The sequence below is a fragment of the Canis lupus genome, chromosome 13 (genome assembly GCF_003254725.2).
Source record: "Canis lupus dingo isolate Sandy chromosome 13, ASM325472v2, whole genome shotgun sequence".
Taxonomy (NCBI): domain Eukaryota; kingdom Metazoa; phylum Chordata; class Mammalia; order Carnivora; family Canidae; genus Canis; species Canis lupus.
Genome location: NC_064255.1, coordinates 19,755,614 through 19,779,358, shown reverse-complemented (window position 1 = coordinate 19,779,358; position 23,745 = coordinate 19,755,614). Strand labels below are relative to the sequence as shown.

The 23,745-nt window shown below is 40.3% G+C and overlaps 1 protein-coding gene and 1 long non-coding RNA gene across 3 annotated transcripts in view; one reads left to right on the top strand and one right to left on the bottom strand.

The window, feature by feature from the left end:
* The window catches only part of SNTB1 (syntrophin beta 1), a 239,160-nt gene that overhangs the window by 50,253 nt on the left and 165,162 nt on the right, over nt 1-23,745 (top strand). The gene's annotated exons all lie outside the window — the stretch shown is intronic.
* LOC112662424 (uncharacterized) overlaps nt 1-23,745 on the bottom strand; it is an 88,624-nt gene that overhangs the window by 37,970 nt on the left and 26,909 nt on the right. The window contains exons 2-3 of one of the 2 annotated variants that reach the window (XR_004815464.2): nt 14,075-14,155; nt 13,856-13,938 (exon numbers count right to left, since the gene is read on the bottom strand). This is a non-coding gene — a long non-coding RNA (uncharacterized LOC112662424). Of the gene's footprint in view, nt 1-13,817; nt 13,939-14,074; nt 14,156-23,745 lie in introns of those variants that run through there. The other variant, XR_007401528.1, reaches the window with a different exon arrangement.

Here is a 23,745-nt window from a genome sequence, read left to right as displayed (position 1 = left end):
CTTAACTTCCATCGAGTGTCTATACCTCTGCAGGTCACAGTGGCCAGGAAGGAAGGACGCCCCCATGTTGTGGTTGGAATATGGGAGAGCTTTTCATAGATGAAGGGAAGAGGATTAGGCCAAGGAAACTAAAAATGGACATTAGAAACATCTTGGGGGATTTGGAGTGCTTTCATGAATAAAAATCTGGTTGCTCTACTTCTTAATTTTACCCTCCTTTGAAACACAAAATGAATTAGTTCTTTATTCTTTGTGACCTTTCAAATACTTGAATACAGCTGCCACATCTGGCCACTTAGCCTGATTCAACAATCTCCTGGCCCAGGTGTCCTGTCTCTGAGTTACTCTTCACTCTTCTTTTGAGCTCCAGCAGGATCTTCTTGGACTCCTTCACTCTTTTTCTTCAGCCTCCTCTTCACCCTGCCATTGTACCTCACCCTGCTCCCATCCCCACAATTCCCCTTAATCATTGCTCAGTGGCCTTGGCAGCTGAGAACCTATTACCCAATATCATGTAGGAATGTGGTCCTTTCAGTAGAAAACAGGTTTGGGGACCTGATAGATCTGTTTTGAATCCATCTTTCCCCACTGAGTGAAAGTGTGACCTTGAGAAATTGAAAATTAGCATTTTGCAATGTTGTTAGAGGATTATGGACTAATGAATACCTACCCACCTTGTCCCCAGCCCAAAGCCAGGCATTTGAGAAAGCACCAATAAACTGTGGCCATGGTTACTGTCAATTCTGACATCTCATAGGAAAGGGATATGTAGTTAGAGACCTCATATTCCATCCTGTACCATGGAGCAAAAGATGAGATTCCTCCTATATAGAAAAGACAACTTAGATTCCTCCTATGTAGAAAAGACAACTTAAAGATGTGACTGAACTGTACAGGCAGGCAAAAATTGGACCTTGGAACTTAAATTTCTTTATCCCTCAGGCCTTAGATTTTAATCTCTGTGCCACAGGGAATATAGCAGTTGATTTTCTCTTTGCTTTCTATCTCAGGTCCTAAGCTAATTGTCTTGAGGAAAATAAAAGCTCCATTACCTCAAGCTAGGGAATTGGACAGAATGTGATTTCCATCTAGGTCAGCTACTATAGACCCTAAAAGTAGAAATGATTCTTTCCTGGGCTTTACTGCAAGTGCCAGCCCAACTTGTTCAACCCAACCGAAGAAAGATGGTTTTCATGTTATTACTTTTACGAGGTATCTTGCATTTGTGGCTCTCCATGTGTTGGCTCTAGCTTACTTCTCCAGCTTTAACTCCTTTTACCCTCTTATAATCATCTTCTGCCCATTCAGATAAGGTTCCCAAAGCCTGCCTTGTGAATATAAGCACCCTCTGAAATTTTCCCACATCATTACCCAAGTGGGTGTCCTGCACCAAAATAAATCTGTCCACCTTATGCATCCATCCATCCATATCCATCCATCCATCCATTGAATAAATTATAATATTTGTTCTCATCTATTCTTATTGTTCTAATCCAGTACTAGAGATGCAGATATGAATAATATCAAGTTTCTGGCCTCATGGAGTCTACATTTTAATGAAAGAAACAAAACAAACACACATATAGATACTTTGATGCTGGGTGCATTAAGTATTATTTTGAAAACTAAAGCAAAGATAGAAAAGAGAAAATGATACTGGGGTTGGGGAGAGGGGAGGGAATGACTATTTTAGATAAGTTCATCATGGATTCTGGAATCTTAACCATTTGGAGGATTGGGAACTGGAAGGTTATCTAGTCCAGAATACCTCCTAATTTAGGGATCTCTTTGACAGCATCTCTGAAATATAATGAGCCATAGAGATAATATACCATTGCTCTTAAGAGCATAGGTCTTGGAATTAGATTAACCTGGGTCTGAATTCTAGCTCAATCACTTGTTACAACTTCCTTCCATCTCAGAGATGTGATTTTTAAATTTTATATATATATAATATAAATATTTTTACATTTATATATTATATATAATATATAAAATTAATGTTATATATTTATATGCTTATATGTATACTTATATAAATGATATATAAATCAATATATTTTAAAATATATAATTAATATATTTTATAGATACATATATGTATGTATATTAATTATATAACATTTATTTAAAATAATATATAATATATACATATGTGTTTGCTTTTTGCTAACCCCAGTGTTTCTAGGAACTTTAACTTAACCAAGTAGCCTGACCTGAGATCAAATTGGATTTTTCATTACCTTTTTGTCTAATGAACCAAGTAAACCTACCCTTCTACTAGGCATGGCTTTTGTTAATTATCTTTTTAAATTTGATGTTCTTTTTTTCTTACTTTGCGTGTTGTTTTTAATGAGACAAATACATGAGGTAGTGTTTCAGGGAGGTTTGTAGGCAAGAGCAAATGAGGTTGTCACCAATAATAGGTAGCAGATTGTAATGCCAATATTCCCTAGAACATGTTAAGTGACACGGTGAGCAGTGTGCTGCGTTGCCCCATTTGTGGTTAACTGCTTTAAGCTAGAACAAGATGAATAAATGAGAATGGGTGAGAAAAGCTACCAGATTATAATTGCTGACATTTATTGGGCACCATTGTGAGCAGACACTGAACTAGACCCTTAACCTGATATTTCTATTAATCCTCATACTCTTATTATCCTCATGTTATAGAAAAAGGAATAGAAGCTTACAGAATTTAAGTAGGTAGCTCGGGATGATATAGCTAAGAACTAATTGAACTGCTATGTTGAGAACTTGTTTTTATTTTTAATAAAATATTCTATTGGCATACACAAGGGAATAAAGCTTTAATCATGAGCCAGATGCATGAGGGAAAAGGAAAAATGGGGCCAGCTGTAAGACCAGACATTTTCTTCCAGTGCCAAGAATAGTATTTTCACCTCTGCAGGTAGAGACACAGTTGTGGGGACAGACCTCTTACATAAAAAGCCTAACTTTTAAGATGTACTTTGTATGGCTATCTGAAAGAGTTGTATAAAAAAGTGGAAATAAACACATGTAAGGAGTCACTTGAAGGGCTTCATAAAACCCTCCTGTCCCAAATTACGTCCTCTGCCAATGTGTCATGTCTAAAATTCTTTTGTTAGTGATAATACCCTCATGTGGTTTTTCAGGTGTCCTGTTAATGTGGACAATACATTCACAGCCTATCAAATTTCATCAAAATTCAATTTGTCTTTTCACATTTACTCCCAGTGTTCCTTACCCTGAGATCACTTCGGGCCCTCACTTGACCTTCTGCTTATATGCCGTCTCACTTCTTTCTCCCCTCCAGCAGAACGTCTCCATTCTGTGACTGTCCTTCCTTCTTTTGTTCTCCAAAGCTGCAGTGGGTGATCATTGGTTTGTCATTAGATGGAATCCCTTAACCCTAGACGAGGAATCCTTTCCTTAGGAAACACCGTTGTAATGTTGAAGGAACTAGCTGATTCTGTGCATTTGGGATGCCTGAATTGTAGTTTGGGTCAGAGGTCTGGCTGCAGGGAGGGGGCAAGGTTCTTTTCAATTTACCAGAAGCCTTTCCACATTCTTAAATCACAGCTCCCTTTGCTTATGCATCAAGCTGGTTCTGCTTGTAAAATAGAAGCCAGCTCTTCATTTTCTGCCTGACATCTCATGACAGATGGAAATGTCCCTTCTGCTTCTCATCCTTATCTCTCAGCATCCTTCTTCTCTGAACAAATGAGCATTCGTGACCCTTTGTGAGTCAATTCTGTTTAAACAGAAGGCCAGATACACCTTGGTGTATTCAATTATTTTATAATCAGGTCCCTTTTCTGCAGCTTCTTTCCTCTAAGGGTCAGAGCATGCTTTACAAACTGTATTGGCAACATTATCAAAAGTCAGAGCAGTGACTGGCATTCGAGGACTGTGATTTAGGAGAGAAGAAACATGAAAAGATGGATTTGATTTTGGTCAAGGAATGATAAGCACCTTGTGGGTTACCTGCAGAGGGTGACACCAAGGGAAACCAGATCAACAAATAAATCACTAATGAAAGAGTTTCAGTTGGTGTTGGGGGCAGTTGGGAGCCCACCGAGTTGTTTCTTGTTGCAGACACTTAGCAAATCTCTATGGATTGATTAACAGTATAACTGCATTAATTCACAGTAGTTGTTCAGCCCCTGGTATGTGCCAGACACAATATTTGTCCCACCCTGGGCATCCAGAGGCTTGGGATGCTGCCGTAGGATGCAGTAGTGAATGAATATGCCATACTGTTTGCCTTTAAGAAGCTTATGTGTAGACCTATGAGATGAATAAACATGATAAAGATGATTAGAAGAGATGAGAAAAAGAAGCAAAATGAAGATGAAATCCGAAGAGCAGAAGTTACAAACTGGCATATTTATAATGGCCTGCTCAGAGTTTAAAAAGTAAGTGTTCTTTTGTCAATATTGAAAAATTGAGAGATCATACACACACACACCTTAGATTTTGAGCTGCTTTTGAAGAGCTCAGATCTACTAACATTAGCCCAAATTCCCATTGTAATGACTAGTTGAAGCTGAAAAGCCTTTTAGGTAGGACAGACTGTCTCTGATTAGACACATCTTCCCCAGCCCCACCCAATGTACAATACAGCCAGGTTCATTTATACACAAGTGACCCTCTTTTGCAAATATACCTCTTTGCCTGTCTAGCGTTTAAGTTGAAAGTTTGCTGCTTTGAAGTGCAGGAGGGAATGAAGAAGGAAGGTGTCAGTCCTATTTTGAGAGGTGTCAGAGAGGAAGTGACTATTGGTGTTGTTACAAGCTAAAATGTTAATTACATGGAAAATGGTGGATGGATTTTCCCCTACAGAGGAGATCTGAAAAGGAAAAGCAAGCAAATGCCTGGGAACTGTGAGCTTTTGCCTGAAGCATAGTGTTGGGGAGGGGATGGGAGAGAGAAGGAAAGATCAGACCATTGTGGGGCTTTGCTGGGCAAGCTAAGGAATTGGTGCACATTTATAGCATCTTTCTCTCTGCAACACCCTCTCCCCAAAGACACTAAGACGATGAATTAAAATTCTAAAAATGAGTTAAAGATAAAGCCACTTAGTTACTAAGGCCAGAATCCTGAGGCATTCCTTGAGTCTTCTGTCTCTATCCCTTCATGAATTTATTTATCAAGCCCTGCCAGTTCCACCTTCTAAATATTCCTCAATTTCCACTGCTCACCATCTTTATTCTGTTGTGTTGACTACATTCCTTCCAAGGCTCTCAGCAGTTCCCAGATGTGCTGCTTCTCACCTCACGGCTTCCCACATGCTGCCTCCTTGCCTAGATCTTAATTTCCCTTTGACAAGCTTTGGCCCACCCTTTAGATTGCAGTGTAATTGTCACTAACTCAGGGCACCTTACCCTGACCTGGCCCCATTCTCTACTCCCTCCTCCCCCCCACAAGATTAGGTCTCCCTGTATGTGTTCTCAGAACGTCCTTATGCATCTCCACCCTGGAACATATAACAGTTTTATTACTTGTATAATTATCTGCTCAGTGGTTCTCACCATCTCTCAACTGTAAGCTCTGAGAAAACAAGGGCAAGTTGCATCTATCCTGCCTATTGGGTCACCTGCCCCAACCCCAAGCAGGTGGCACAGTGACTACTGCACTGTGTCAGCAGCATTGTCACTGTGGAGTTACAGTTGTAAAATAATGATCAAAAACAATTGCTTGGCATGGTAGTAATACTGTGGTATAGTAATAATTGCTGCCATGTTAATTACTGAGGAGTAATGACATTGTGGCTCTGTGAGCAAAGGGACCTTGTTTATATTTTCATTCAAACAGCAAATAATGAGGCTCATTCTGTGCCTAGTTTTGTTTTAGGTGCTAGGGATAGAGCAGTCTCTGACTTTCTGGGGTGTATTTTATTTTATTTTATTTTATTTTATTTATTTTATTTTATTTATTTTATTTTATTTTATTTTATTTTATTTTATTTTATTTTATTTTACTTTAAAGATTTTATTTATTTATTCATGAGAGACACAGAGAGAGAGGCAGAGACATAGGCAGAGGGAGAAGCAAGATCCCTGCAGGGAGTCCATTCTGGGACTCCATCCCAGGACCCCAGGATCATGACCTGAGCCAAAGGCAGAGGCTCAACTACTGAACCACCCAGGGGTCCCTATGGGATGCATTTTAATAAATACATAAATGAAGGAGAAAGGAAGGGATGAAAGGAGGGAAGGAAAGAATAAAGGAAGGAAGAAAAAGGAGAAGGGAGGGAGGAAGAAGGGAAAGAAAGAAGGAAGAATTATTACCCTAAGTAATGGAATAAGTTGTCTCTGGTAGAGAAGTTTGGCCTGGAAAGATCACATGAGATTTCTTAATACTTCTTAATAATGAAAATCATCAGGTCTATGATTGATTTATTTGAAAAACTGAAACTGGAGGTTTCTGTTCACGTCCCGTGATTGCTGGAGATTTACAAAGTAAAAACTTTAAAACTTAGAAAGAACCATTTGATGGCTTTCTCTTTTGTTACTGTTGTTGTTTTTTTATTTTTATTTTTTCATTTAATAGCTTTCATACAAGGACTTGGCCAGCCTGTACATCTAAAGAGGAAATAGAACCTAGACAAATGAGGAGTTCTCCAAGTTCACAAGTAGGCACTTGGCAGACAGGGATCCTGAGGCCAGCACAGACCTCTCCATGCTATTTCAAGCCAATGGCATGTGTGGCAGCTGGTAAGCCACCTCTCGGCTTTCAGTGGCAATATAAAGATGAGAAAGATATTTGGTTCCCAATTTCCCCTCAGTCTGTTTCAGTTTTCTTCTTTACAAACCTATATCAACATATTTTCATAAGACTTTCAGAATAACCAAAATACCGAGCCATCAAGCACAAGAGAGGGCCTCTTCACAGCTCACAGACGACCACAAGATACTGCCAGAGAAGTAGAATAAAATGTACTTGGTAGATAAACAGAAGGAACGTAGTGGTTTATGTAGAGAATATTGATCCAACTCTTGACATGCAAAGATCGATAAATTTAAGTAGTCTTAAAGAAAAAAAAGATTTGGCTTCTCAGTTAGCAGTCTGGTCAACTAATAACAGACAATGAAAGAAATAATTTAAGACTTAAGCCTGAGATGCAACTAGATTCTGCAACCATGCATGGAAGAAAGAGAATGCTTATGCTGTCTCTCTTACTTCCTCCTGCAATCATGGGGCTGTTGGAGGTTTGCCCTAGCAGCTAATTTAAAAAGTTGGGGAGAACAGATCATTGGAAGTACTTGCTAGGTATAAGCTCTGACCCAGACCTCCTTGACTAACCCCTGGAAGGCTGTCCTCTGAATTTTTTTCAGGCATTCCCTTGATTCAGAGTTAAAAAAAAAAAAAAAATCAAGCAAACTAGAAGATAGTATTATAACCAATGTTAGAAATAATAATATTTTTATTACTTACATTTATCTTATTAGTAATAGCTAGCCTTTACTATTTTCCTTTTGGGTGCAAAATACTGTACTACCCACTACATATATAATTAGTAACAATTACGAAGTCAGTACAAGGTTGGGAATATTATTTCTAATATTTTTAGAAAAGGAAAATATAAGCGCAGAGAGATAGGTGTAAATGCCTCACTTGGGGTCCTGCAGCTGTGAAGTTACATGGCTGGGGACTCAGATGCCTGAGGCTGTTGTCCCCACAACATGCTCTGTAAAACCAGAAGGCAGTGAAACAAACCTAGGTCTGTCTGTCTGTCTGTCTGTCTTTATTTATTTATTTTTAAAGATTTTATTTATTCATGAGAGACCGAGAGAGAGAGGCAGAGACATAGGCAGAGGGAGAAACAGGCTCCCTCCAGGGAGCCTGATACAAGACTTGATCCCTGGACCCCAGGATCATGACCCAAGCCAAAGGCAGATGCTCAACTACTGAGCCACCCAGGCATCACAAGCTAGGTCCTTAGTGCCATTCTAGTCTATTGCTGGGCACCAAAGTAGTAATAACAGGATCCCTGGAAGAAATTTTCGTCTTTGATTTTTCTTTGGAATTCTCTGCCTTAAAGTTACACAGTAAATTCAAGAAACTATTTTTCCTTCCCTGGGCGGTTCCAGAGCCATCCTGTGGCCTCCTGATGCACGAATTTGGCTTTCCCAGACAGCAAATCACTTCACCATCCCCCTTCCTCTCTGGTCTTCACGATTCCTGCGTATGCCAGATGCTTCAGAAAACAAATCCTTTGTGTTGAATTTCCAGACCACAATTCCCAGACCACGGAAGGATGAGGACCGAATTTTTTGTGTTCCGTCATCTTTATTTCTGTGCATATATTTTTAGAGCAAGTTAAAAAGGAGAGGGAGGAAAAACCCACTCCCAAACAAACAACTCCCTGATCTAAATACAGAGAATGCAGGAGTCTTCACGTTCAGGGGAATGGGACAGGATGTCAGCTGTTGCTACAACAGGCAGAGCTTGTTTGAATAGAGTCAGAGTGTAACTTCTCTAAGAGAAGGCCATTGGATTGCCAAGGAGAAGGGAGTGCAAGGTTTGGGTGACTTAGCGAAGTGAACAGGTATTCTTTTGCAAGCATCCAGTAGTTAAAATTCTGGCAAACAAGTCCTTTCAACATCTCATTCAACAGAAAATGCCTAATAACGTATAAAATGTATTTCTTGTGGGGAAAAAAATAGAGGGAAGAAGAGGGAAAAAATAATCACTTTTTGTCTCTCCACACAGAAACAACTACGTTTAAATAATCGGTATGTTTTTCTAGGTTATTTTGTTTGTATAAGTACCTATGGGAGCATGGATATGCTGATATATATTTTTAAAGCAAGGATAGGGCCACACTATATATTCTGTATTGTCACCTGCCTTTTTTACTTTAAAATATACCACCACAGACATCTTTATTGGGAAAAAAGAAAGAAGGAAAGGAAAGGAAAGGAAAGGAAAGGAAAGGAAAGGAAAGGAAAGGAAAGGAAAGGAAAGGAAAGGAAAGGAGAGGAAAGGAAGAAAGGAAGAAGAAGAGGTGGGGAGGAGGGGGGGAGAGAAGAGGAAAAAAAAAGAAAAAAATTCATGATTATTCTTCATTGCATTAGAGTACATCTGGAAGGAATGAATATAAAATAGTTGTTGACTATATATGTTGCTTTCTACTTACCTATTACAAAGTATCCATGTTGACATACTAAATCTTTATTCAACTCTTAATAATTTTCTTAGGGTAAATTGATAAAAGTGGCTGAAAGCTCTGCATATACTCATGATTAAACTGCCTTTATATGCTCCAGATTAATCTATGTGTAGCATCTATTAGGGTTTGGTTTGTTCAGGAAAAACTCTACCAACATTTTAAAAAATAGTAATAAGATTAAAATTAAAGGAAAACGTTAAACCCATTGAGCAATTATAGCAGTACATTTCTATTTACTGATAAACAATGGAATTAATGCCATATCAAACATATTAAGAGTAACTGAAAAGTTATTTTGTAACTGAATGAGTGAGATGATCCTTCTTCTCCAGAAGAGTCGGCCCGCAGGCTGGAAGAAGGACCAAGACAAGTGACAGTTCATGATCATCTCCTTGTGTAGCTCTAGGAACCCGTACATCTTTCTAGTTCAGGGAATTGCATTAACATTGATCTTTGCTTAAATGGATCTGTCTGCTTTAAGAGGGAAATGAGAAATACTAGCAAATTTTTAGTGTGAGAGAAGTAGATGAACCTTCTTTCAAGGCTGATTTAATCAGCTTCTCTTCCTAATAAATCTGGAAATAAATGGAAGCAAAGACATGAATTTCCCTGGCACATTACCTTTTTGTAGGAAGGATTTCCTGAGCAAAAAAAAAAAAAAAAAAGAAAAAAGAAAGCCCGATGTTTCTTTCATTGGGCCCTATGGTATAACAACAGTACTGTTGCCCTGGTCTGAGACATACAAACTAAAACAAAGATTCTAGCAATTTCAGTACCACCTGCCAACATAGTAATGATGACACCCACAAAACTCACAGGAGTCCTGCCCCTCTCAGTGTGCCTCAGTCGCTGGACAACTTGCTGTTAATTTAATGGTGTATTCAGAGATTCCAAGAGGGTCTCAGTTTATCAGGAGATGGAGAATCACTACTTGCACCTTTGCTGCAAATCAGGCTCCATGAGATGTGTGACTTCCTCCGCGGATGCACAGCCCTGTAAATACAGACCTGTGTGTGACCCTTCACTCAGCTTTCTCCTAATATGGTCTGGTTACTCCAGCTTGCATTTACAGCCATCAGTTACCTAGAGTGATGCTGGCCAGGTATCAGAACATTGATCGAGAAGCCAAGGAAACCGTGTCACGTGTGTTTTCATAATTACCTCTGTGTTATTTGCAATTTCCAGACTCTGAGTGATAATGAAACACAGTCAGATGCTCGGTGTCATTTTAAGATCTGTGTCTTTTGAAGATTAAGCCTCATTGGGATTGCCCTCACATACTCTGTTCCTATAAATCAGAGGTTTCCTTTAAAAAAAAAAAGATTTTATTTATTTATTCATGAGAGACACACAGAGAGAGAGAGGCAGAGACATAGGCAGAGGGAGAAATAGGCTCCATGCAGGAAGCCTGATGTGGGACTCGATCCCAGGACTCCAGGATCACAACCTGAGCTGAAGGCAGACGCTCAACCACTGGAGCTACCCAGGCCTCCCAAATCAGAGGTTTCCTTGCAGTACATTTGAACAGAAAGATCCAGAAAGAAGAATTTCTGCTTCCATAATGCAATCACTGAGAACCCAAAGGCTCTGGGCCAAGTGGCCAACTCCACACCTTCCTTAATATTCATAAGAGAAAAAGCAGGTCTTTTAATTTGCATTTTGGGTTATGTTAGTGGAACGACCAGATACCCAGCAGGCAAGTGAGAACACTGGATACTGTACCTGTCTTCCATGAACAGCTCGAGTTTGTTATCCTAAAGGCAGAATGGCTCTATTGTCCTAACATCTGCTCGTAGAACCTCTTGACCTTTTCTTAGGAGTTTTGTTGACTTGAATGTACACAAGAATTACATTAAAAGTTTGCACATATGGTGCCATGTAGAAAACATTGAGAAATTTCTCATCCTTCAGGACTTTTGCCTTAAATTTTAGAACCAAATGGCAGCCCCCACCATTAGCATGCAGTGAGCTTTCGCTCTGGTTCAACAGTGACTCTGTCACATGGTTATGCATACACCTAATGGTCTCCAGTTTCCTGATAAGTGACTATTGATTGTTCCCTTGTCTGTTCAGGCTGCTATAAGAAAAAATTATAAACCGGGTGGCTTATAAACAATAAATATTTATTTCTTGCAGTGGTGGGAAGTCCCAGATCAAAATGCTGGCACATTCTAATGTCTGGTGAGAGCCCACATCCTGGTTCATACACAGCTGTACTTTCACTATGTCCTCACACTGCAAAAGGGGCAAGGGAGCTTTTCTGGGCCTCCTTTATTTTTATTTTTTTATTTTCTGTTTTTGTCATTCTAAAAAAGTTTAATTCCAGTAGAGTTAACATACAGTGTTGTATTAGTTTCAGGAGTTCCATATAGTGATTTCAGCAATTCTATATCTTGGACCTCTTTTTTTAGAGCGCCAATCTCATTTATGAAGAAGCAGCACCTCCCAGTGATTTCAACAGTTCTATCTCTTGGGCCTCTTTGATTAGAGCGCTAATCTCATTTATGAAGAAGCAGCACCTCCCAGAGGCCCCATCTCCTAAAATCATCACCCTGGGGATTAAGATTTCGAAATGGGAATTTTGGTGTAGGGGGGACACGAATATTCAGTCCACGGCAATTGTAAAAGCAAACATACAAAAGGCTTTTTAGTCATTTGATTTTAAACCACTTTAGTTACAGTATTTCCTGATCCTAACACCTAATAGATGCAATGTCGATGGAGGACAAAAAGAACAAAACAGACTTTCCGATGCAGAATTGTTTGCCCACCTTCGATGGTATCTTTAGAATACAGCATCCTTGCTTCCTCCATGCTTTTCTGTGACTGCAAGGGTGGTTCACACTCTTTTTCTGTAGGTGTCATCTTTCCCTAAATGCATTTTTTTGCATTCATCTTCATGGAAGGGGCAGCCCTTCCTCTGGTGTCCCTCTGCAGGGCAGCAAGAGAGCTTCCTGTAGTTTACCTCTACCTCACTTTACATTTCTTTGGAATGTCTCATTTTTGCACACTTAGAAATCTATATACTTTCTCTCTTCCCAGTCATTATTAAAAACCTGAATTGAGAGTTGCCATAAGTCTGATCGCTGGGGTCACTATTGATTTTACTTGTCCTCTCACTCCTCCCTTCCTCTTGCAAGAGCCACTGGAGAGCCCTGGCTTAGTTTTGAGAAATACATGCTGTGTTTGGGGCCTTCTCTGACATGTATATAGGATTCCCCATCAAAAGCAACAACAACAACAGCAGCAGCAGCAACAACAACAAAAATCTATCAGTCTGATAATTTCCAGAAAGAGGAAGGAAATTTCTTACTCTGAGAGGCAGATCTATGATTCCAGTCTGTGATCATTTAAAGCTCCTGAATGGAACAACCTAATGAAGTGCCACCCATATGTTTTGAGAGAGTTAACAAATATCCAAAAAAGGGGAGAACTTCTACCCCAAAATAGGAGGAAGCTTCTACTCCTACAGCTGGGGCAGGATGCTTAGGGGCATCCTATCAATGAATCTCTCCACCTTCTGTAGAAAAATAAATGACCTCAGATGAATGTGATGCTGTCGAAAACATCCTCCAGGACTGGTGAGCCAGTTACCTGTCTCAGTAATTCATCCCTTACTCAATAATCCTGCATCAGTACACTTTTCCTTATATTTCATGAAAATCCTTTTTATTTCTTTTCAAACCAACACAGCACAATGCCCAGGAGAGGCAGAAGAATGTTTTTAAAGGCACAGATTTCTGCCTTAAAATGTTTTCTTTAAGCCATTGGCCATAAATTATTAGGCAGTGTTTTAAAGCTTGACGGGCAAAGGACTTGTTTTCTCTCTCTCTCTCTCTCTCTCTCTTTTAAAAATTTGAATATCTTTGATTTTGTTCTCTTATTTGCACAGGCTTGTTATCTCCAATTTTTTTTTTTTTAATTATCCAACCCATTCAGGTGTTTATTCTATCTGCCCAGCCACTGTGGATATTTGGGTTTGTGACTCTTGAGTTAAACCCTTACTTTCTCTGGACACCTGGGTGGTTCGGTCGATTGAAAGTCTGCCTTCAGCTCAGGTTGTGACCTCAGGGTTCTGGGAACGCGTTGGGCTCTGCGTTCAATGGGGAGTCTGCTTGTGCCTCTCCCCCTGCTCATGCTTACATGCATGCTCTCTCTCTCAAATAAATAAATAAAATCTATTTTAAAAAAGTAAACTCTTACTTTCTCAACATTTTTTATTTTATTTTTATTTATTTATTTTTAAGATTTTCATGAGAGACAGAGAGAGAAAGGCAGAGACACAGGCAGAGGGAGAAGCAGGCTCCATGCAAGGAGCTTGATGCGGAACTCGATCCCAGGACCCCGGGATCACACCCTGAGCCAAAGGCAGATGCTCAACCGCTAAACCACCCAGGCATCCCTCTCAACATATTTTATAAAAGGCTGTCTTTATATGTATCTCCTACACATACCCAACTTTAATCTTGACCCTAGGATAGTTTTGAAGAATGAGGAGTTACTATGATGTATTTTTCTCCCGTATAGTTAGGTAAGAGGTGGCAGTGTTTGCCAATTTCCATGGTGTAAACACTCCCACTGTGCTTGTTGCCAGGTACCAAGACAAAGTCATCAAATACTGACTTGGGAAGATATGCACATGATCTGTTATGCAAGCCAGCTCCAGCACACTACTATTTATTGCCACCATCATACCTATGATCTTGATTTATTTCCTCAGATATGAGCTGATCAGATGAAGAGAATATTTGATCATGGCAATGGACAGAACAAAATACCTAGAGAAAAAGAAAATACATTTTTCAGGCAAATCCTAGAGTTATATAAAATATGAGATCAGCAGTTTTTTTCTATACAGGGCCAAAGAGTAAATGTTGTAGGCTTTGTAGGTCACATATACTTTTTAATACATACTTGTCCTTCTTCTTCCTCCTTTTTCCTTTTTCTCCTTCTTCCTCTCCTCCTCCTCCTCTTCTTTCTATGCTATTTTACAACCTTAAAAACAAAACAAAACAAAACAAAACAAAACTATTTTTAGCATACAGGCTCTACAAATGCAAGCCAAGAGCCAGACTGGCACATGGGCTATATAGCTTGTAGACTCTTTATATAAGAGTAAATAAATAAATCCAAAAAAGGGGGGGGGGACCCCTGGGTGGCTCAGTGGTTAGGTGGCTGCCTTTGGCTCAGGTCATGTTCCTGGGATCCGAGATCGAGTCCCAAATCGAGCTCCTGCGAAGACCCTGCTTCTCCCTCTGCCTATGTCTCTGCCTCTGTGTGTGTGTGTGTGTGTGTGTCTCATGAATAAATAAATCTTTAAAAATAAAAAAGAAAGGTAAAAATGGGGAAGATGCTCAGATTCACATTTTTAAAAATCAGAAGGGGGTAAAATACCACATTATATGGTTACAGTTTTAATCATGTATATCTGAGTACCAATGCAGAAAACATAAATCAGTTACCTAGAGATTTTTAATTCAAAGAAATAAAATCATTCAATAGTTGCCATCAAGACTTGGTCATACATCTGGATATACATCTGGGATATGATCATGTGAAGAAATGCCTCATCTAAGAGAAAAAGAGCTGTAAGAAGTGGAAGTGGATACATTGAACACCAAGAACATGCATCCTTGTGTGCAAACTCATGGCTTGACATAAGGGTATGGACAGAAGCTGAGAGAATGTTACTGTGCCTAAGTGATTAACAGCTTGAGCTGTGGAGGCACCTGGGTAGCTCAGTGGTTGAGCGTCTGCCTTTAGCTCAGGTGGTGATCCTAGGGTCCTAGGATTGGGTCCCGCATTAGGCTCCCCACAGGGAGACTTCTTCTCCCTCTGTCTATGTCTGTGCTTCTCTCTCTGTGTCTCTCATGAATAAATAAATAAAATCTTAAAAAATAAAAAAAACAGTGAGCTTGAGCTGTGGATTCAAGTCCTTGCTCTGTTGCTGACTACCTGTGGTGTAATCAGCCTTACAAATCACTTGGGCTTGAATAGTGCTCCTAATTTTTCTCAAATTTTTGCCTTCCTCACAAAGAGGGGAGTGTTGCTATCCTTCCTATTTTGTTGGTTAGGAGGTGGGGGAGGGGGTCCTAAATGCCAAGTGACTTATTCAAGATGGCCAAGTTAATGGAAGAGTTGGGGCTGGCATGAATGAAAAGGATGCAGAACCCCCATTTCTACATCTGTAAAATGGTAGTAATAATTGTAACCACTTCATAATGATGCCATGAAGATTGAGTAAATAGATTTGATGTGTTGATAATGTGTCTGGTGCATCTAAATGCTCTATAACTATTAGTCATTATTATCATCTGACTGCAAAATCCAGCAAAGGAAATGGGTGATGCCTCGTTGAGGGATCACTCTATACAAGAAAGATGTAGAGGTGATAGAGAATCTGAACTTGGATGCTTTATTGTGTAAAATAGAAAATAGAGCATATGCCATGTTCTTGACATGACAGCTTTTCATGGCTCAGCATACATGGAAAGCATGATCAGGGCGTGGCTGCTGTAGACTTCACCTTGTCTTCAGCCATATTTATTTATTTATTTTTAAAAGATTTTATTTATTTTATTCATGAGAGACACAGAAAGAGAGAGAGAGGCAGAGACACAGGCAGAGGGAGAAGCAGGCTCCATGCAGGGAGCCTGATATGGGACTCGATCCCACGACTCCAGGATCAGGCCCTGAGCCAGAGGCAGATGCTCAACCACTGAGCCATCCAGGCATCCCTTCAGCCATATTTATAAGTCATACATTACTCCTCTTCCCTTCCAGCCCTTCTCATGTGACCAAAATTAAAGAATCAAAATTTGAAAAATGGAAAGGGGGAAGAAGCCAGTGTCTTGCCTATGGCAAACACAGATCATAGATTTTTTTTTTTTTTTTTTTGGAAAGGAAGCAGGCAGTTGCTTTCCTGTTGAATTTCTTTTAGTCTCATTAGGTGATTTTTCCTGGGACTGGATTGGTTACTCTGGGAATATGGGTTCATGCCTGACTGCATCTTTATCACCCATGCCAGCCCCAACTCTTCCATTAACTTGGCCATCTTGAATAAGTCACTTGGCGTTTATGACCTCCTCTCCCACTTCCTGACCAACAAAATAGGAATGATAGTAACACTCCCCTCTATGTGAGGAAGGCAAAAATTTGAAGAAGAATTAGGAAGCACTATTCAAGCCCAAGTGATTTGTAAATATTTAATACCTAGTAGTTGAGGTAAATGTCAGGAGAGTGTGGAACTCAACATCAATCTTTTTGTTATGAAAGCTCTTGAGATGTGTTTAATCCCAATGCAAACACCGGGGACCCTGAGCTTCTCTGACCCTTTCTTCTTTTCCTTCTTCCACGATACCCAAATATTTCCTATCCAACATCACATAACAGCTCATTTTAACTCCTCTGCAAAAGTTAATTTTGGTTTATCAGGAGCCCTCCTGTCCTGCTCTCCATCCTTTGAGTCCCTAAATACTTGCACAGAAATACTTAGTCTTCCTTGGGAAATTCCCTTTTGTGACAGAAGGACCCTTTTGTGTTTGAACTCAGACTGAATGCCTTTGTCCCAGAACAATAGCCACTGTTGGAATTCCTCTCTTCTCCTTAGGCTAGCTTATTTCCTTGGAGAGGCTGGGCCAATTTCCCTTCAACTTCACAGCCCTGCTGGGTCCTGGTACCTAATGAGACCCTGCATCTGCTACTGTCAGCAGGGCTCCCTGATTGAGGATGCACGGGGTGTAGGAAAATTGGGAAGGGAGAGGGATTATTTTAAAAATAATTCCAATAATGCATGGAGCTCTTTCCAGATTAACTCTGTTCTTTCTCTTGAAATCACAAGAGCTTTTCAGTGAACACTGCTCTGGACACAGTTTCACAGGGGAGATCTGCACCACTCTGAGGATGGCTTAGGCTTCCATAGTTCACTGCTGTGCCCATGTCACACCCACCTCTGCTGCCAGACAGAAGAACAATTCTTAGGAACAATGATTTGCTTTGAAATTTTAGCTTATTCCTGAATTGCAGAAATGGTTGATGAGTTAGGTCTTCTGGTTACTTTTTATTGGAACAGAATGGAGCACAGATTCAGAAATTATTGGAGCTGCCCTCTTTGAATGGAAAAAAAAAACACAACAACCCAAGCAACAATAAAAACGTTGTCATTTTTGCTAAAAAAAAAAAATGAAACAAAAACAAAAAAACGATGGATGAAGTTATGTTAAGTTAGATAGCTTATATTGTATTGAGTCTTGCAGTTTACATAGGGCTTTTTAGGTACCTGATGTTCTGAGGTTGAAAGTGTTTTTTTTTAGGTTTTTGGTTGATAATATTCAGTGACAGTTCTTGAGGACAGAGCTAGGATGAATGGTGAATTATAAGGAGGAAACTTTCTGTTACATTGAAGAAGGAAGGAAGAGGTGTGTTGAGGGAAAGCAGGAGGAAAGAAATCACTCAGCCTCTCCAAGACTTGCTTTCCTTATTTGAAAAAAAAAAAAATAATCTTTTTTTTTTCTTTTGTGAGAAAGAGAGAGAGAGAGAGAGAAAGAGAGAGAATGAGCAGGTGGGGAGGGGCAGAGGGACAGGGAGAGAGAGAATCCTAAGTGGGTTCCACCCCTAACTCAGAGCCTGATGCAAGGCTCAGTCTCACCACCCTGATCATGACCTGAGCTGAAATCAAGAGTTGGACCCTTAAGCAACTGAGCCACCCAGGCGCCTGGAAAATAATACTCCTTATCCTATTTTTCACATAAGATTTTGGATCATCTGCAGTAGACTCTAAAAGAAAGTCCTACTTCATCCAAAACATGCTTTACAAGTTTGGGTGGATGTTACTGCTTATATTATGATGATTCGTGACAAGTAGGCCTACCTAAAATTCTTCATTTCCTGGCCTACCACACTGTTAGGTTCCCACTTTCAGGGGTTACATGGTAACTCCTCAGCACTCATCAACACTTCACGGGATTGGTTTAGCCACATGTCTTCTTGGGAGAGCTACCAGGGATGAAAAATGGGATTATACATTATGACAAATGACAGAGGGTTTGGAAAAGTTCTGAATTGGAGGATCACAAGGAGCAAATGAAAACTGCATTGCAAGGATAGGTGGAGAGCATGCTGAAGCCAGATCTCATGAAGACAGACCCTGATACGGTTGACCCTGGATCTTCCCTCAGCCATTAAGAGTATCAACAGCTGCCTGTTCCCCTAAGTGACTTCAGAACTCCAGGGTGTCCCCTGATCTCTGGATAGTGCTTGCAGTTAGGTTTTTCTGAGCTTGTTTTCGTTTTCATTTTTTTAAAAAAAGATTTTATTTATTTATTCATGACACACACACACACACACACACACACACACACACACAGAGAGAGAGAGGCAGAGACACAGGCAGAGGGAGAAACAGGCTCCACGCAGGGAGCCCGACTTAGGACCCAATGCCCGGTCCCCAGGATCATGCCCTGGCCGGAAGGCGGCGCCAAACCACCAAGCCACCCAGGCTGCCCATGTTTTCATTTCTTTCTTTATCAAAAATTGCTAGTTTATAGGAAATGATGTCAAGTTTGGATATAAATTGCCTTTACCTCCCCTCTTAGAACATCCACTGTATAAATCATGATATTTATTTAAACAGAACAAATTATTAGCTAACTAACATTTCTTTGGTGCCTTGTAGTTGACAGAGTATTTTTCACATGTTATATGATTTATCTAGAGCATTAACTCTGTGAAATAGGTATCCTGAATATTTTTGGGAAAATAATATATTTAGGTATCCTAAATATATTATTCAGGTAATAATACATACTTGTCTCACGAGATTGAGAGGATTAAACGAAACATTTGTAAAGAACTTTGCATAGCCCCATGGAATAGAGAAAACAGTTCTAATGCTTCTGTCTTATGGGTAAAGACACAAATTCAGAGTGATTTTGTGATATGTTCAAGGTCACAGGACAGGTTGAAGGTGGATCCATCACTTGGGCTACTGTGTCACCATGCTGGCTCCATCATGCTAACATGTCAGTGAATAAGCAAACCATTTGACATTTAAGTTTGGATTCCATGTTGAAAACTGTTGAGAAAGAGAGAGAGGAGAAGGGGGAAGAAGGAGATGTGGATAGTGATAGAAAAGAGCACAGAGAGGGTGCTATGTTCTGAATGTTTGTGTGCCCCTAAATTTCATATGGTGAAATCCTGATTCCTGATGTGATGGTATTAGTAGGTAGGGCCTTCAGGAGGTGGTTAGGTATTGAGGGATGGAATCCTTGAGAATGGGGTTAGCACCTTTATAAAAGAGACCCCACAGAGCTCCCTAGACCCTTCCACCACGTGAACTGCAATGAAAACTCTGGGACCTGGAAGGGAGCCCTCACCTGACTCTGCCAGCACCCTGATCTCAGACTTCCAGCCTCCAGCACTGTGAGAAATAATTTCCTGTTGTTTACAAGCCACCCGGTCTGTGTATTTTGTTACAGCATCCCCCACAGACTAAGACAGAGAGAATTGAGAATGTTAACTTGTTAAGACACAGGTGAGGGCTAATGAGTACTTCACCCAGGTGTGATTTAGGAGAAAAAAATATGTGCGCCTGTGGCTTCGGTATGGTAATGTAATCAGAAGGCTTATGGGAATGAAGTGCATTTAATTTTCCTCTGGCTTCTGGCTTCCAAGGCTTCCATGCTTTAGCCCTGCCACATCAGCCCTTGCATATTAATAGATGGTTGGCATGGCAATCCCTGGGGGGCCCAGACTGAGGGAGAGGCCCTCTAATAAAATCCAACCTGGTTCACTGGAAGGTGTTTGTGAACCCTTTTTGTATATGCTTTGCTTCTGGACTCCCTACATACATCATGGAAATGTTATTTCCAGCCATGGAAGTTTTGGTCTCAAGTGAAAGTAACCCTTGATAGAATTTTGAAGTAAGCAGATTCGTGTTCATTGGCTCTCAGCTTTTCTTTTCTTTTTAAATATTTATTTATTAGGGAGAGAGAACATGAGTAGGAGGGTCAGAGAAAGAGGGATAAGGAGAGAAGCAGGCTCCCTGCTGAGCTCAGAGCCTGATGCCTAAGGGGCTTGATCTCCCAACCCTGAAGCCATGGCCTGAACCAGAACTGAGTCAGAAGCTTAATGGAATAGCCACCAGGTGGTCCCTCGCAGCTTTTCTTTATGTCCCCCCTCTACCACTACCATACTTTCAGCCAACTTTTGCCTGCTGCAAAGCCTAAGCTATTCTCTCTCTAGTTCCCCATTGTCCACCAGTCTAAGGATTACCTTCAAAAGAGCATAGTTAACAATAAAAACACTTGGGGGAGTAGTTGAGAGCCGACTTTGGCTCTGCTTGTCCTTCCTCCTCCCAGTTCTTCCTCCTTTCTTTTTTTTTTTTTAATTTTTATTTTATTTTATTTTATTTTATTTTATTTTATTTTCACAGTGGTACAGCAGTTTATTGAGATTTGCTTTGTTTTTTTTAATAATAAATTTATTTTTTATTCTAAGAGCATCCTGGATTGACTTCTGTTTCCCACTGTGTACCGGTGTGCGAGGGGCTGCCGTCACAATACAGCGCAGACTGCTAAATCCTGCTGAGAACCGTAGAGTTGCATCTGCTCATTTGATAACTGAAGCTGTATTATTTTCCAAAGGCCTCAGCAATTTCACCTATTAAGTGGTCTTAACGTTGCTGTCAGGCATTAAAGGAGGTAGCATAAAGCCAGGCACATGTTAAGCCCTCAATAAATATTAGCTTTCATGACTATTGTGCAAATAAAACTTAGCACCAGTCTTGAACTTCTCAAGTTATAATCTGCCTTCTTCCTCTTTGTGGGTCTCTATTATTTTTATTTAACACAATATTTATTGAATATTTGATAAGTCCTGAGCACTGTGCTAAGGTCTTTACATTCGTTGGTCTTTTTTTTTAATTTTATTTATTTACTCATGAGAGACACACAGAGATAGAGGCAGAGACACAGTCAGAAGCAGGCTCCATGCAGGGAGCCTGACATGGGACTCGACCCTGGGACTCCAGGATCATGCCCTAGGCCGAAGGCAGGCGCTAAACCGCTGAGCCACCCAGGGATCCCACATTCATTGGTCTTACTTAATTCTTCATGATAAGCCTGCAGGTTGGTATTATTACTTAGACCTTTGGTGATGATAGCCTTCAACAAGACAGATATTGTGCCTTCCTCCCAGATCTTGCAGTTACAGTGGGGAAATCTGGTGTTAACTAGTTTAAACTAGTAATTGCAACAAAGTAATCACAGCAGCTACTTCTCCTTGAGGCATGCATGACCTGTTTCTCCATAGGGATTATGGGATCCTGAAGTTTAAATAGAGTTTGCATTACTATTGCTAAGTGTGGGGTATTGTGAAATCTATCACCAACCTCTTGAGTCCCTTAGGGATCTTATCAGTGAAAGCTTAGAGATGGCAGAGAATAGAAAAGATGTGGTTGTTTGCATGTGAGGGTGAGGGCTAGTTATTTGTCATTGCCTAGTAAACAAGAGCACAGAGCCATGCTCATTCCAAGAGCTTGGAATTCCCAGCCAACATCCTTAGAGCAGGCCTGCTGAAGAAAGAGAAAGATTACTTGGTTGGCTAAACAGGAGTTTCAGACAGACTTGTTGCTTGGAGATCTAGAGTCCCTGAGCCTGGACTGTGCAACTCCACGAGCAACCTGTTGATCATAGAACCAACGTTTTAGGAAAAATGTGAAACAGACACCTCTGCCTGTACCACCAGTAGTCAGCCATGAACACTCTTCCTACCCTTTGACTTAAAACCACAACCAGATTTTTAACACTGATAGGCATTCTGATCCATGCAAAGCCTTTCTTAGGTAGGATGATTCATTCCAGGAAAAGGAAAGGAACAGGCCACCAAATGATTCTGAAGTAAATTACTGTGTGTTTGTTTTTAACCACTTTGTGAGTACCTCTTAGAAATGATATTTGGCTACCTCATACTTTGCATACATATAATTTCACTCTCAGTCAGGGCCTATTAGGTAAAATTAGTTTTCTCTGTCACTACTCTGTAATGTTGGTCACATGGACCAGCGTTCTTGATATTCCTAATAGTTATGGTTCGAATTGCCCCTTGAAATGAATGTGTTTTATCCCAATGTATAAACTCCCCAAAGCGAAAGCAGATGGAGTTGACTTATGCCCATTATGTAAGCAGCCATGCCCTTTCAATTTGGCAGCGTGCAGGTGTCTCAAAGAAGCCTTGTGCACTCTCCCTATTCATAAAATATTCCTTTGTTTCAAAATAAAAACTTTCAACTCTGAACTGAAGTAAATGGCATAATGATTTGAAAGCAAAAGAAAACCTTTTCATGTTCAAGAACCCAGAACCCACATCCTCAGAGTGAGATAGATTTCTGCTTTTCTGGTTAAACACGAGGAGGAACCAAAAAAGTCTCCTTTAAATATGAGCTCTGCTGGAGATGGCAAACATCATTTCGGATGTCTTAGCTTTCCTCTTCTTTTTTTTTTTTTTAATCATAAACTGTGATGCTGTCTTTCCCTCCGTGGCTCAAGGTTGCAGAAATGAGTAAACATACAAATTGTGGGAAGCTATTTGATAACCAGAGGGGACTTAAAAAAGTAGCTGATTTACCAACAAGTCATATGAGCCCTTGGAAGAAAAGAACACAGCTGCCATATCCTGTTGAAAGTATCAGTAGTAAAACTCTTTACAAAGGTTTTGAGCTTTCCAACTTTTAATTTTCATCCCCTCACGGAGAGATAAGCATCTTGAAAAGAGCCAAATTGCTTCATGCGGCTGTCAGAGGAAACTCCAGTTTTGAATCACTGCTCACTGCTTATACAGTCTCCTCATTTTCATGAAATAAAATCATCATACTAGTTGCCTTTGCTGAAATTATATGGCATTTGGGAATGTGGAGTGTTGTCGGTTGAAGTTCGTTTCAGGGGGAAGTTAAAAATTTAACAAGTCATAATCATTTCTCGGAATTAAACCCAGGGTATCTTGTAAACAGCTGGGGTGCGTTAACGACAGAGAGGAAGGTTCTGCTTGGGGCATCTACAGGGTTGGCTTCTGGTTCTGGGTTTGGCAGTTGCTCTCGGAGTAATTCAGGGCAAGTGTCCTCTCCGTGGGCCCCACTTCCCTCCCTTGTGGCCTAAGCCTGACGTCTGCATGTTCACCCAGGTCCCTTTTCTGCACTGACATCCTGCAACTCCTGGAAAGGCCAGGGAGCTAAGCTTTTCAGACGAAACAGTAAGTAGTCAAGGAAATCTCAGAAGTCAGCTCTTACAAATCTGGCCCATCAGGGGTTTCAAAAACCAGCCAGTGAGATGATACTGATCCTGTGATTTGTTCCCGATACTCTGCCATTGACCATCTTTCATTCTTTCTGAACCTGGAAGGAAGGAGCTGCTACCTCATTTTATGGAACTGTGTAGATCTTAGTAATTGTGGTCTTGTAGTTTCTTTACTCTAACTGGTGAAAAGAAAAAGAAAAAAAAAAAAAAAACGAGAAAGCTAAGCAATTTTTCTCCCCCCTCTTTAAGCAAACTAAAATAGACAAGGTATAATTTGACCTAGATTTATAAAACTAG